Source organism: Lathyrus oleraceus, chromosome 2, assembly GCF_024323335.1.
Source record: "Lathyrus oleraceus cultivar Zhongwan6 chromosome 2, CAAS_Psat_ZW6_1.0, whole genome shotgun sequence".
NCBI lineage: Eukaryota > Viridiplantae > Streptophyta > Magnoliopsida > Fabales > Fabaceae > Lathyrus > Lathyrus oleraceus.
The window spans coordinates 192,761,240-192,776,723 of NC_066580.1; the positions used below are offsets into that span (position 1 = coordinate 192,761,240).

Consider the following 15,484-nt stretch of genomic DNA (forward strand, 5'->3'; position numbering starts at 1 on the left):
TTGCGACCCATGGCGGATAATTGGTAACCGCTAGGAACCCTGCATCCAACTGTTTCTGCACTTCTTCCTTTATCTTGACAGCCATCTCTGGTCTTGTTCTTCTGAGCTTCTGCTTGACCGGAGGACAACCTTCTTTGAGAGGCAAACGGTGTACCACAATATCTGTGTCAAGCCCTGGCATATCCTGATAAGACCACGCGAAGATGTCAACATATTCTTGCAGCAATTCAATCAACCCCTTCTTCACATCATCTTCCAAAGCAGCCCCTATCTTGATTTCTTTCTTGACGTCCTCGGTGCCAAGATTAATCACTTCAGTAGACTCTTGATGCGGTTGAATGACCCTTTCCTCCTGTTTTAACAGCCTGGCAAGTTCTTCAGGGAGTTCACAGTCCTCATCACCCTCTTCTTCAGCTTGGAAGATTGGGTTTTCGAAGTCGAAGCGAGCCATAGCAGAATCGTTATCAATAGGATCCGGTGATGTGCATCTGCATGAGTGATGGTATGTGCTTATGAGTGTGGACAGTGAGTGAAAACTAAACAAAACATTGCCAAATATTTTTATTCTTTTGAAATTTTGAAAACTGCAAAAATAGAAAGACAGTGAACAAAATATTTGAATGCAAAAGACGTCCTTCATTTATGATAAACAATGCAGGTATTCACATAGATGGGCCCTACAATGAGTCATTACGCCCTGGGCGGAACGTAAGACTTGGACATGCATGAATAAACAAAGAAAAATTACTCCTCTAGAAGAGTGACTTGGACAATTTCCTCGGAAGACCAATTGTTGATGACTTCACCCGGGATCCTCGGACGCACCCAGTTGTCGATGTCGCAATCACTATCTCCATTTTCATCGTTGATCGCAGAGATCTGGCCATATTGGATGACGCCAGCACTGGAGAAAGTAATCGGCCCCTGACGAGTCTGAAGTGCTGAAGTTGTAGAAGTCAGCGCTGGTTGATACCCAATCCCGAACTTGTCGTCCTTCATTGGTAACTCCAACAGACGTCCCCAACCGGGAGCAACACCTGAATCCACCAAGGCTTGCGCCTGCTTGAAAGATGAGATAGGGGCTCCTGCTTTAACCCCTTCCACCGGAGCTGCATCCTTGATCTGAACTGACTCAAAGGCCAGACTGAGAGTCTCATGAATTTCACCTTCTACCTCTACGTACTTGAAGGTAGACAAGTTACTTACCAGTATGTCCTCCTCACCACAGACGGTGACAATTCTTCCATTGACTGGGAACTTGATCTTCTGATGCAGTGTTGAGGAGACTGCCCCAGCATTGTGGATCCAAGGACGACCCAGAAGGCAACTGTACGAGGGACTGATATCCATCACATAGAATACGGTGTTGAAGGTTTGTGATCCAATCTGAATTGGCAATTCTACCTCTCCAAACACCGACCTCTTAGAACCATCGAAGGCTCTCACCATGAGATCGAAAGGTTTCAAGATCAAACCTTCTACTTCTAACCTTGACAGGGCTCTCTTGGGTAGCACATTGAGAGAGGAACCTGTATCCACCAGAACATGAGATAACACGGTGTCTTTGCATTCCATTGAGATATGCAAAGCTTTGTTATGGTTGCGTCCAGCTGGTGTTAAGTCAGAATCAGTAAAGCCCAGCCCGTTGCTTGCATGAACATTTGCAATGATCCCTTCTAGCTGGTTTACTGAGATCTCCTGAGGCACATATGCATCATTAAGGACCTTCAGAAGTGCCTCCCTGTGTGCCTCTGAACACAACAGGAGTGAGAGAATGGATATCTTAGACGGCGTCTGAATCAACTGATCGACTACTTTGTAGTCGCTTTTCTTTATAATTCTTAAGAGCTCGTCCACATCATTCGAGAAAGTAGGCTCTGAGCCAGTCTGGGGTGCAGAAGTGCCCTCATTTACAACTTGTTTGCCTTTGGCCTTAGCCGCGGCATCAGCATTATCAGCTTGGGTAACCAGTGGTGAGAATAGTCTACCACTCCTGGTGAATCGCCCGATCCCACCAACATTGTCCACTGCGGGACCTTCAACTTCGAGTTCAGACTTTTGACCCTCTTCTACCTCCAAAGGTCGTTCCACCCCATGATCGTGTGTGTATACACTCCCCCCATAATGCCAGGGAATGGCCCTTTCACTGGTGAAAGGTAAAGGACCAGGGGTTGTGATTGTCATAGCGGCCGGTCGCACTGGTGGCACTGGTTGCGCTTCTGGCACACTGATCTGATTAGTCGGGTAAAAGATGGTGATAATAGCGACATCATAGTCAGACTCAGGAATCTCATTCATTGAAACAAAAACATCCGGAACACCGGAATCAAGTTCAGTTACATCAAAATCAGACACATTGTTTGGTATATCAGCAACAACATTTGAAAAATTAAATACATCAATGGGAAATACACAATCATCAGGAACAACATCTGTGAATTCTTCAACATCATCTTCAAACACCTCTTCAACTACCCCTTCAGCAAACTCTTTGACAGACAAGTCTTCAACTTGGAGGGTACCATTGTCAAGCAAGACCTGGATACCCTGCTGCAGCTTCAAGCAATCCTTACCCTGTATAGCGCAATCCAAACAACCTTTCCCACAACCGGGGAAAACATCGGCCTTCAGCAAGCATTCCTTAATTTCCAACAACAGAGTCTTCAACTTCAACACATCCTTAACAGACTTGGCTTCTCCTTCCAGCATATTAACGTTTGCACCACCATGCTGTGGCATGGGATTGTTAACGACATTAGGAGCCGGTGCAAGGTTGATAGCCTTTGAATCTATGAGGTCCTAAACTACGTGCTTAAAAGCTTTGCAGTTCTCAATATTGTGGCCAGGTGCCCCAGAGTGGAAACTACACCTAGCATTAGCATCGTAACCCACCGGAAGTCTACCAACAGGAGGAGCCAGAGTGCGTAACTGCACAAGTTGTAGCTGTTGAAGACTAGCAAGCAGTTGAGCGCACGACATTGGAAGAGTGTCGAAACGCCGGTCCATCATCTTCTGCCTCTGTTGATAGGCGGGTCTGTTACCTGGTTGTTGTTGTTGATACTGAGCTTGCTGACGTTGTGGTTGTTGTTGTTGTAGTGGTGCTGCAGCTGGAATGGTCACAGCCGCAACATACGGTCGCTGATGATAGTTTTGAAAATTATTCCTCCTATTTTGATATGAAGACACAGAATTCACACCCCCCTCCCTCTGCTTTTGTCCTCCCATAAATGGCTTCTTTACTCCTGATGAAGATCCACCTCCATTGTGGCTCTTGTAGGTCTTCAGGTAATTCTCTACCCTCTCTCCGGTAGAGACCACATCAGCAAAGTTGGAGGCATTGCACCCCACCAGACGCTCCAAGTAAGGTCCAGGCAACGTATTCATGAACATGTTGGCCATTTCCTTTTCCAACATGGGAGGTTGAACACGGGAAGCTGTCTCCCTCCAGCGTTGAGCGTATTCCCTGAAGCACTCATTGCTTTTAAGAGATAGGTTCTGGAGTAGAGTTCTGTCTGGGGCCATGTCTGCATTATACTGGTATTGCTTCACAAAAGCTTCCGCCAAATCCCTCCAGCAACGGATGTGGGCTCTATCCAACCTCATGTACCATTCCAGGGATGCCCCAGCTAGGCTGTCCTGGAAGAAGTACATAAGTAGCTTCTCGTCATCAGAGTATGCAACCATCTTTCGGAAGTAGGCTTGCACATGGGTCTTCGGGCAAGAGCTACCGTTGTACTTGTCAAAGATTGGGACTTTGAACTTCGGTGGGACCCTCACGCCGGGGACCAATCCCAAGTCAGAAACATCTACCCCCAGGGGGTTTTGTCCTTCTACCGCCTTCAGCCTCTCCTCTAATCTCTTGAACATGGGATCCATGCCATGGCCCAAACCAGAGTCTTCTGGCAGCAAGAACTGATCATCTTGATCATCGTGGATGGGTTGTTGATCGTGGTTGTTATGTGGGATCGGGACAGGCTCCGGTCCATTAACCTCTGCAATTGGGGGATCAGTCACGACCTCTGGTTGAGTAGTTGCGGGACTCCTTTGTATCATTTGTCTAATCTCCTGCTGTCCTTGCGCTACTCCCTGAACCACATCCATGAATTGGTTCATGCGGACCCTCATCTCAGCAAGTTCTGCTTGTAGACTTTCCATTGCTTTCTGCTGGTTTCTGCGGGTTCCGTACCGGTGAATTCCTGAATCAGCTATTCTGCTAATGGAACACCCCACAAAATGAGAACACCGCGACGGTACCTGTTATGCAAGACATGCTATGGATATGCAAATGTAATGACATGTTTATCAATTCCAAAAGGTATTCTAACCCTTTGATTCCAGTCTCTCGTCAGATAAAAAGTGTAAGAAAAACCCCGACCAGAATCAAGAAGAAGATATCAGCCCCTGGGAATAGATAAACATGTGTTGAATGTTTTGAATGCAAAATAATGTGATGCAATGCAGTGACATGGAAATCGGGACTGCTGTATCCGCTTGAACATCTGTCGGGTTGCACTGTCGGAAGAGAAAACCACTGAGGAATATAACACAAAACCAAAACTCTGCTCCAGAAAACCGGGTTGGTTGGAGGTTAAGGTTCCCTGAATTTAGCCCGCCCCTCACTGGTAGGTTCTAAGAACAGAAGTTTGTCAGCTTCAGCCCTTCAGTCGAGAATAATACGTTTACCACTGAAGGTTTGGCATTATTTCGGGATAAAAGACCTCCACTGACTCCCCTCAACAGGACATCCTAAAGCAAGTTCCCAGTCTCGGGGTCCTCGGATTGAGCAGCGAGAATGCGTCCACCAGAGCTAACATAATCACGTCTCGGAGGAGAGGCCTCGACTGAGTTCTCGGGAAATGGTCACCAGAGTCGATGATTTCTAAAGGAATATCTGTCGTTATGGAACACCCATAGGACAAAATATATCCAACAGAAACCTCGTCTGGAATGTGGGTCTCATGAACAACTTAACGTAGCAACATACCACGCAAGCCTCATGACTATCCACTCTAAAACCTATGTGTACACTCAAGCCTGGGTAGTGGGCTTATCTCTCATAGAACAGTCCCAACCCAACAAACAAACAACCCACAGAACCCACAGATACAGCAAGCATATGTACATGAATGCAATAAGGTAAAGCAGGTAAATGCTGAAAATAAATAACTGTACAAAAGAATAAACACCCAACAAACAAGAAACCTACAAAAGCTAGGAGGGACTCGCTTAGGGAAATCGGGTCCCCAGCAGAGTCGCCAGCTGTCGCAACCTGAAAAATACAGGGGTGCAAAAAAACAACCGGCGAGAAAGAAATGACAGAAGAGTCGCCACCGTGCGTTATTTATCCCAAAGGAGGAAAGGAAACGCTCGAAGTAAACCTGGAGAAAGGAAAGGAAAAGACAAGGTCTCGCAACCAAATCTTGGGTTCGGGAGTCGATTATGCGAAGGGAAGGTATTAGCACCCCTACGCATTCGTCGTACTCTACGGGATCCACTCTTGTTGTTCTTGTCTAAAGGGTATGTGTTTATCTAATGTACTATTTACTAAAAGGGTCAAGAGAAAAATGACTCGCACAGATATCGCATCCATTGCATACGTATCTCATCTGAATATGAGAATCAGAGTCTTCGTAGCTCGGCTACCTATGGGTGAAAGAGATGTGTGCTCGCTAAGACGTCGCGTCTTATGCCTACGTATCTCATCAGGAATGAGAATCAGAGCAAAACGTAGTTCAGCCAACTACAGGAACAAGGGTCTCGATTGCAACTAGGGCAAGAGAAAAGGAAAGTCTCGATCGCAACGAGGGCGAGAGAAAGGAAGATTAGTTGTTAGTTGTCAGTCTAACTCGGCAAGACATCGCATCTTGTGCCTACGTATCTCATCTGAACATGAGAATCAGAGTTGCCGTAGTTCGGCTACATAGGGATTGCCATCTGAACATGGACTTACAAAGGAGGACACCAGTTGTGTCAAAGGAGAGTGGACAATGTGTTCACATCCTAGCAGCAGGTGTCGCAGCTCGCTGAATCGAGTCTTAGGCAGTTACCTCTTTGCAATAGAACGGACTACATGCCACAAGATCGGAGACGCTCGGAAAGGTCTAAAAAAATGGGGAAGCTTTGCCCTAGAGTTGTCATGCAATATGTACTTAAGTGTTAGGATTTACAAATGGGAATATTTACCTAATGTTAGCATGCAAAGAATATGGGAATTCTACCTATGTTATTATACAAAAGGATATGGGAATCCTACCTATGTTATCATACAAAGGGTTCTATCTAATGGGTGTTACCTAATTGGAACAAGAATTGACGAGTGGAGCAAGGAGAGGTGCTAGGGATAAGGGTAGATGGCGATGCATGAAGCAATCGACTTACAAGGTTGATGGCGATGCATAAAGCAATCGACTTACAAGGTTGATGGCGATGCATAAAGCAATCGACTTACAAAAGGGTGGATGAATACGTGCTGGTTCGGTTAGGTTTTGAAAAATGATTACTCGACGTTGGATCGAGGTTTTGATCTTGCTTTGAAATGGTTATCGAATGTTCATTTTAATTCTCGTATTAACAGATGAATAAATAATGAAAGAATAAATATTATACATTTCATGGGAGAGGGATACATTTGTTATGAATGGGGGTTGACATGGCAATCAAGCAATATAAGTATATGCCTCATACACCATACAAGTAGGCCACAGTTAATCAAGTAAGATATAAACAAGTATATAATCAAATCAAATAATCAAAGAATGAAATGAATTAGCATTAAATAATGTATGAGAAGTATAAACATGTTAATCAATCAAACAAATAGAAACATGGATGAAAGAAACAAGTATAAAAAAATATCAAATTAAACAGACAAGTGAAACTATGCACACAAAGAATCAATGAATAATTTAATCGGGAAATGATGCAAGGATCAAACAAAATTGAGGTGAAAGGCCTCTAGTACATGGAATATGAGATGGACAAGGGAGGATCAAACGATCTCTTCAATTGCCTTAAGCAATCCCTAAGTCAAACATCAATCATACAAAAGTCAACCGAAAAGTCAAGTCAAACTTAAAAATTATCAAACAAATAGTAAATTAATCACAAAAAATATGAAAAATTAAATTAAGTTAGGTGGGGTCAGGACATCATCATCCCCTAAAAAGGTTTCAAAAATAATAAAAATTGGTTATTGAATTAATTGAAATAAAAACAGAAGTCAAATGTAGAGTCAACCGAGCAAACTAGGCCAAAAATAAATCCAAAATAAATTAAAAACGGGAAATAAAATTCCAATAAAAAGTCAGGTTGACCATGAGAAATTGGTCAACCCTCATCCCAAAAATCAGAAGTTAAAAATGATTTTAAGGTAAGAAAATAAAATTAATAAAAAAGAGTGTGTTAAAATGGCCTATTTGAAACAAATAATCAAAATAAAATATTGACATAAAATAAAACGAAAATAAAAAATTAAAATAAATTAAATAATACATTAAGGAAGTTAAAAAATATTTTTTTGTATTTTTATGAATAATTGAAATATTTTTAATAACTAAAAAGCACAACAGAAAAAATAAAATAAAAAAATGAAAACAAAATAAAGGCATAAAATGATGATGATGGGCTGGATGGGGTGCTGGTAGCGAATGAAATGTTGAGCCCAGCCCACACGAACAAAAAGAAAAATAGCGTGTGACAATAAAATGTACATTTTATTCATGTCAACCCAACAGCGACCGGTCAAGTGGGTCTTTAGTCACTAAATGACAAAAATGGCACGGACAGTTAGGATCACAACGAGCAGGCACGATCTAAGGGCGTAGGGCGCGACACGTATGGCCCCCCTCATGCACACGTGAAAACAGCAACAACATGCATGGGATTTTCGCGAAAATGCAGCACACCAATGTCCTACTTCTAACTAACATAACTCGAGCCACAGTGCTCCAAACGAGCCGATATAAAAAGCAAACTTCAAGTATCAAGCGAGAGGAACATCATGGTGTTTTGTTTTAGTGAAAATGATGGCTCTAACATAAAGAAACATGAATAGCAAGGTGTACACATGAGCATGGATTCCGCAAAAAAACAGTAGCATAACTTCAAGCTTGCAAAACAAGTGCTTCATGATGATGATTTCATGGACAAATATAGCACAATAATAGCATGGTGATAAACGTGGTATGATGGCAAATAAGCAATGGTAATGGCATGAAGAAAAAGGTAGCAAGCATCATATAATGGTGATCTTAAGAAACTTCATTATGTCTATGGAAGAAGAAGCAAGAAGCTTACCTAGTGGAGAAGATGGAAGAGGAATAATACTGCTGTTTGTGCTTTGCAAACTTGCAGAATGGAAATGGAAGGAAATGGACTTCTCACTCCTTGCCTTGCTTACTCTTGTTCAATTTCGAAAATGACAGCCACCCCTTTTCAGATTAGGGTTTCAAGGTTTATATATGTTGGTTTCAAAAATCCTTAATGGGCTTTAGTTCACTTGGATTTGATTGTGTGCACTTGAAACAAAGTTGGCAATGTGGGGTGGTATTAGGAAATGACTTATTTGGCAAAACTTAAGTGAGTTGTCAACCAAAGTACATGGCCAAATGAGGAAATGCAAGGGCTGGTCGAATTTGTGGTCTGGCAAACAAAAACAGCTTTTCACACAGTGGAAAATACTCAGAAAACTGAGTTTTCGCACGAGCGGTCGACCATAGGTCGGCTCAAATATGCTATGCGTCGACCATAGGTCGGCTCCAGTATGCTATGCGTCGACCATAGGTCGGCTCAAGCATGCTATGCGCTGACCCGTGGTCCATGCGCTGACCCTTATGGTCGACTCACAGCCTGCAAATTTTTTTTTTTTTTTGAAAGAAAAGGAGGGCAAATTTTGAGACACATGAGGGTATGCATCGGTGCATACTGTAAGATATATGAGTTTTTGGTGAAATGAATTAAGCATGTATCGATGCATAATTCGTATGTATTGATGCATATGACATTTCTACTAACATGGATCGATGCATAATACGCATGCATTGATACATAGGGTGTTTCAACTGATCATGGATCGATGCAAGGCTCGTATGGATCGATCCATAGAGCATTTTGCCTGCTCATGTGTCGATACATGACTCGTGTGCATCGATGCATACTGAAATTTTTTTTTTTGTAATTTGCAACATGCTGTATGGATCGATGCATAGGCTTATGTGTTGATGCATACTGACACAAAATGGATTTTATGAGTTATTTTAAGAGATGTATCAATGTAGATCTTTATGTACAGACATGCAATAATAGAATGGGATAAAACACACTAAAAACACTCATGTGTCATGTATGGTAATGCACAGCCATCATTTGGATGATGATCACACAATTTGCTATCAATCAAAAGCTATTCAAAGTAAAGAATTTTCTCACAAAAGGTCCTTAGAGTCATTGATCCTAATGAAAATATTGACCGCTTACGCCAAAATCTTGACGGCCGTCAACATCTCCAAAAGAATCTACTCTAAGTGATGTTCTCGTATCAACCCTCACGAGAAAAGCTTCTCGGTGGCCTATACTACTTAACCTCTCCTATCTCAAGTTTCCACTCTAGACTTGGGTAGAGAGTCTTTCCCACAAGGCTTCTTGCCATCAAAGTAGCATCCGTCAATATTATAGAACCACAAAACCATGTAACAGATATTACAGAATTTAAAGCGAAAGGCGATAAATAAGGCAAGCAATCAAAAGGATAAACATCCACACACACACACACACACACACACACACGAGGAAGCAACCTAGATTAGGCATGACTTGATTAGGGAGAGGAGTCCCCAGCAGAGTCGCTAGCTATCACTATGCGAAAAATACAGAGTCACCATCGGTTTTTATTTATTCCAAAGGAAACGGAAAATATCGAGAAAACCCCAAAGAATGGTCATCGCAACCACGAACAGGTTTGGAAGTCGGTTATGCAAGGGGAAGGTATTAACACCCCTCACATCTATGGTACTCCATGGGAACCATCTATGATGTTTACGCTTGAATAAGTATCGTTATCGTAATGCTTGCTTTCTAAAGTTTGCAGAGTGGAGGTAGATTTTAAATTAGTGTGCTCACCAAGGATTGGGTCCTTGTGCCTACGTATGCCCACTTGTTGAAGTGAGAAATCAGAGCCTCGTAGTTCGTGGGTATAAAATGTTTTTTGTTTTGTTGATTGTATACCTTGAAGAAGGGTTTTAGATGTCATGCCATAAGGCTCAAACAAAAGGTTTGAATGAGTTGGTATTATTTTTAGGTTTTAAGAAACGTGTTCTTGATTTCGGATTGGACTAAAGACTATGGATAAAGGTGAATACCTCGAACTACCAAGCCAAACATCTTGTGTTCGAAGCATTCAGAACGAGTGTAGGAAAACTCCATTATCATCCCTTCTTTATCACTTAAGGCTCGTGACATACAATCCTTATCGTATTTTATTGTGTTTTTAAATTTGATTTAAGAAAAAGACCGCTTGAGGTTGGATCAAGGGTTTACTTATTGATTGCAAAATAGTGATCGTTCCTAATGTCTAAGGGATAACTATCAAAAAATAAAAGAAAGAGAATAAAAGCATACATCCAAAAAGGGAGGAGGGGGTACATGAAAAGTACAAGGGAGCGCAGAAATAAAAGATCTCATTGTCAGGTAGCCCAAGAGAAAACCTTGTGTGTGTGCAATTGTGTCCTAATCTTGAAAATGAATAAAAGATTACAAATTCTTCTTGATTCTTGAATGCTCCTTCCGTTTTTGGGTAAAATTCTTGTCCAAGGTCTATTGCAAGGGTCATAATAAGAAGTCCTTAATTCCATTGTCCAATGTCCATTCCATGCTTAGGAGTTATTTTCTTTTTGCATTTTTTATGTCTTTACCATTTTAAGTCCATTTTCAAGATGAGATGAGTGATAATATGGATGTATAATATGATATAAAGCAAAATAAAATTAAATAAAGTAAATGACAAAAATTAAATGTTTGGAGTTAGGTGCGGAAATTAAAAGTTAGAAGTTAAATGCGGAAATTAAAAGTTAGAAGTTAATTGTTAGATGTTAGAAATTAGGATTAATCAACACAAATATCAAGAGGATCAAAATCAAATTCAAATATTAAAAAAATTCTATTATTACCAAATATAAAATCAAACTACCAAAACAATTATCAAAAATCAAATTAAACTTCTAATATTAAAACAATTCTAATATCAAAATCAAATGAACTTTCAAAATCAAAACAATTAAAACAAATAAGGTGAAATGGATCTCCAAAAACCAAGGCAGAATGGGCCTAAAGTCGAAATAGATGGAAAGCCCAAACAGAATAGGGGGTGCAGCGTTGAAGAACAATGTGGTGAAGGCAATTGGGTGTTGAGGCCCAATCCAAGCCCCACTGGCCTTCGGCTCTGAACAGAAGGGGGGTATGAGGTTGGAATGTGGTGTGTGAAGGAAAATACATGGGCCCAGGGAGGGGAAAGGCCCATGTCTTTGTGGTACTAATGTAAGACGAAACGTCACATGGTAATAACTAACGCCCTCTCTGTTCCTTCTATTCAAACGTAACATAGTCGGAACACCTCGCCTCCGTCGCACCGGAGCTCATCGGCGGCAGTGGAGGAGCTCCTACCTCCACCAAAACGAAACCAATCAAAATAAAACTTCGATCTAAACCTAAATACGAAATTAAATCTCCCTAATTCTCAACGAACCATCCGAATTGAATGAGAGTTTCCATGAATCTCATGATTTGATGGTTAAATTAAATGGTGAAATCGTGATAATTCATCTAATTAGTTTAGGGATAATGATCCTCCGGTGGAACCCTACGCTCCGGTAACGAGCTTAAAGTGAAACGAGGGAAGAAGTAAATACCTCCGATGTGAGCTTCGACAGGGATGGGCAGTGGAAGAAGAACGTGGCTACTCCAATTCAGGTGGTAAGTTCCATCTTCTGCTTTGAGCTTATTCTTCTATTTTCCTATTCTTTTTTCTCTGCTTCTGATCTTCTCCTCTACTTCTGTGGAATTCTGGCTGAGTCCAAGCGTGAACATGATGCTGAGAATTGAGAGTTGAGAGTTTGAGTGGTGCTTCTTAGCTCTGCCGTTTAGAGCTTCAAATGTTGAAGCTCTCACAATAATGGAATGAGCGTATCCTGAGTGGTCAGAGAATGATTAGGAGTTGCAAGATTTTTCTGGAAATTCAACTATCGAATCCAATGATGAACGAGTCAAAGGCTTTTTATAGGACTTGATTAGGGGTAGATTAGGAAGGAATTAGAGAATGAAAGTTAGTTAGATCGAATGAGCTGGAAAAAATGAATTTCTGAAATGTAAGTTTCAATGTGGAAATAGATCACGTGGAATTTGGCATATATTTTACTCTCTAATCCATTTGCTTCAAATCTCCATTCAACTGTGGATATCTAAACTGGATTGCCTTGGATTGGTTTAGCTGTCTTGTTTAGATTCTGCAAGTTCTCCACTCTTGTGCTTACTCTTGCAATTTGTATCCAATTCAGATGCCACTGACTTAAGGGCTTTGCAAGGTTTTTTATTCACTGTGTTATGTTATTCTGTGACTCTATTATTATGTCATTATGGTATGCACTGTCATTTTGAATTGCAAGTCCTACATTGGCATGTTTTACACTATAACACTGCCCTTATTTATTCATAGTTTGTCTCCCTGTTGTCTTCTTTGGAACTGTCTTGGCATGGTAGGGTTTGTGGCATATGTGTCTTTTGGCTCATGCCCATCTGCTAGTTTCTGGCAGTAGGGAACCAGCTCTTGGAAGTAGGTTTAATAATCAACATTACAGTGTAGCGCTACAATGCCTTGGCTTGGTGATGGGAATATTGGATTTTCCATAATGGTTTGCATAGCTTCCTGTTATAAATGATTATATTATTTCATTGCACTCCTGAATTGCTATTTCATGTGTGCTTTTCTTCATGGTCTGGCTGGTTTGCTGGAAGTTTGTGCAGGTTGTGTAATTGATCTTGGTCAAGTGGTGATAGTGACAAGACTGCAGGCAAAGTCAGTTCATGGCTTGCTACAACAAGGTGCTCATAATGATGGTTAGGGGGTGAAGGGTTGGCTTGCAGCAGGTAATCTTGTAGTACTGTAGTAGGATGTTTTTCTTATTGACCTTAGTTTATGATACTTCATTTTCATTGCTGCCAGTTTGCTCATTTTAGGATTTGATCCAAATGCTTGGCATACTGAATTCTGCTGCTACATCATGGTAATGGACCTATTCTGCCAACAACTCCTTGTATTCTACTATTGTTATGTTGCAGGTTCATGTTCTGGTATGTGATGATGGCCTTGGACATTGCTTTATGTTGGACATAGCTCAGGTTTTGCAAAAAGTTTGATACAGGCAGGTTGTATGCAAGTCTTGCACTAACATGTTGATTCTTTGTACTGCCTATGGTTCTGCTCTGATTTAGACTTGTGGTTGATTGTAAATTTGTGGTTCATTGTTGTGGTTTTTCATTGCAAGCAAGGTGCAACCACATGGTCATGAAATTAGAAAGTTCTGGTCTGTTTCAAACATGTTTTAATTCTGACTTGCTTTATCATTCCCTCATTCATTATGGACTGTGATGGTATCATTGTGTTATGAATTTATTCATGTGTTGTTGTTTATCATTTGTAGGTCATGGTTGGATGGGTGAACAAACATGGTTAAGCAAAGGCTTGGAGTATGGCATTAAAATGGGATCTAGAAGCTACATGTACAAAAGCCAAACCAAAGATCAAAATAGGATTCGAAACTTAGGATTATAATCAGAGATTAGGGATTTAGGGTTTTTTGGGATGAGGTTGACTTTGGTAAAAGTTGACCAAAAAGTCAATTGTTGACCAAAAAGTCAACCGTTGACCAAAGTCAACCTTGGTCAACACTTCAAATTTTGTGTATATTTTGTTCTTCTCTTTTCTTTTTTTTGTGTAATGAACATTTTATCCTTTGTAATGGAAATTGATATTCATGAATGAAGTAAGTTTGGATATGGAATCTTGTATGACAATCATTGTATGGACATGCTTGAGAAAAAGATTGAAATGAATGACTTTGTGGATTTGAACATGAATCTTATATTCACTTGAACTCTTAAATGAATAGGTTTGACTTGTACTTCAACGATAGCCTGAACATGAATGGAAAAGGATAACATCGACTGAAATGGCCTTGAAATTCAAAAACATGAATGACGATCAAGGTTGTGACTTGAATGATCAATGATAAGCATGAAACAAAGGCCTTAGAAAGGATCAATATGTGTCATGAACTAGGACTTAACATAGACCAAACCTAAAGGCGTGGTAAGGGGTTTGGGTGAGAGCAACCAACTGAAATAGACTTAAATAAACCCTGAACTAGACACTAAGTATGAGTGTGGTCTACATGAAAGGCTATGGGAGGAAAGGGAGCAAATGAAAGAAGTGATCCTAAGAACTTATACTAGAATTAATTGGGATGAGCAAAGTGAAGAGAACACAACCAAGAACCCAACATGAATGAACCAGGAACAAGAATTTGTTGAATGCAATCCAACCAAGCAAGGGAATCAAGCACCATGAATGATGATGGACCAATTGAAATTAGGTTTAAGAGGCCACACAATTGGGTATTGGACATGACTAGGGTTTAGGGGCATATGAATCACCAAACTAGGGTTTTACTTCCTCAAGAATCCACAGTTGACACCCCAAATATGGGTGTATTATTCAGGCATCAAGAGTTATCTTCATGTTAGGGTTTGATTAGGGTTCCTCCCCAAGTTGCCGAGGAACCCTAGCATCCACTAGGTGTAACCCCAAAACCATGAATCCAAGTCACTCGTCCCCTTGTGTTGAACCATGCTTGTGCAAATGAAATGAATACTTAATGATATGCAAATGGTTAGGATTAGTGACCTATATGATTATTGTGAAGGGTAGGGTGAATTTTGGGGTATGACAGATGCCTAGATATATAAACTTAAAGGGTCAAAGTCCCAAAGAATCAATCAATTAGGGTTTCAACCCTCATGATGATTAGTACCACATTCTTCAAGCTCTGACCCTGATTTTCATTAGCCATGAACCTAGAATCTATGATGCTTGTTGATCGTGACTTTATGAGTCTATTGGGGTATTAACTGCAAGTGCACAGTCTAATCGCGTAGTAATAAAAGATATCGATCCCACAGGGACTTATGAATCGATATACCGTTTTCTAAGGTTACTTCGTAAAGCTAAGGCAGATGATACTTTGTTGATTAGGGAAAAAAAATAAAACTAAAATAAGATCTAGATTAAATATCAAATAAGCGGATATCGGTATGCAGTTCGTCGTAATTAGGGAATCAAATCTTCGTTGGTTTCGTAGTTTTAAAGTAAATCTTTTCAGTAGACACTATTGAGTTAAAAGCCTTTTCTCAAACTCTCGCTCTGTTGAATAGACTATGA

General features: G+C 40.7%; 1 long non-coding RNA gene across 1 annotated transcript; it reads left to right on the forward strand.

Moving 5' to 3' along the window:
• The first annotated feature begins 11,555 nt into the window (after positions 1-11,555).
• Positions 11,556-14,043, forward strand: LOC127118839 (uncharacterized). Its single transcript, XR_007802384.1, has 3 exons — positions 11,556-13,134; positions 13,211-13,271; positions 13,689-14,043. It is a non-coding gene; the product is annotated as an uncharacterized LOC127118839 (long non-coding RNA).
• Positions 14,044-15,484: the final 1,441 nt, after the last annotated feature.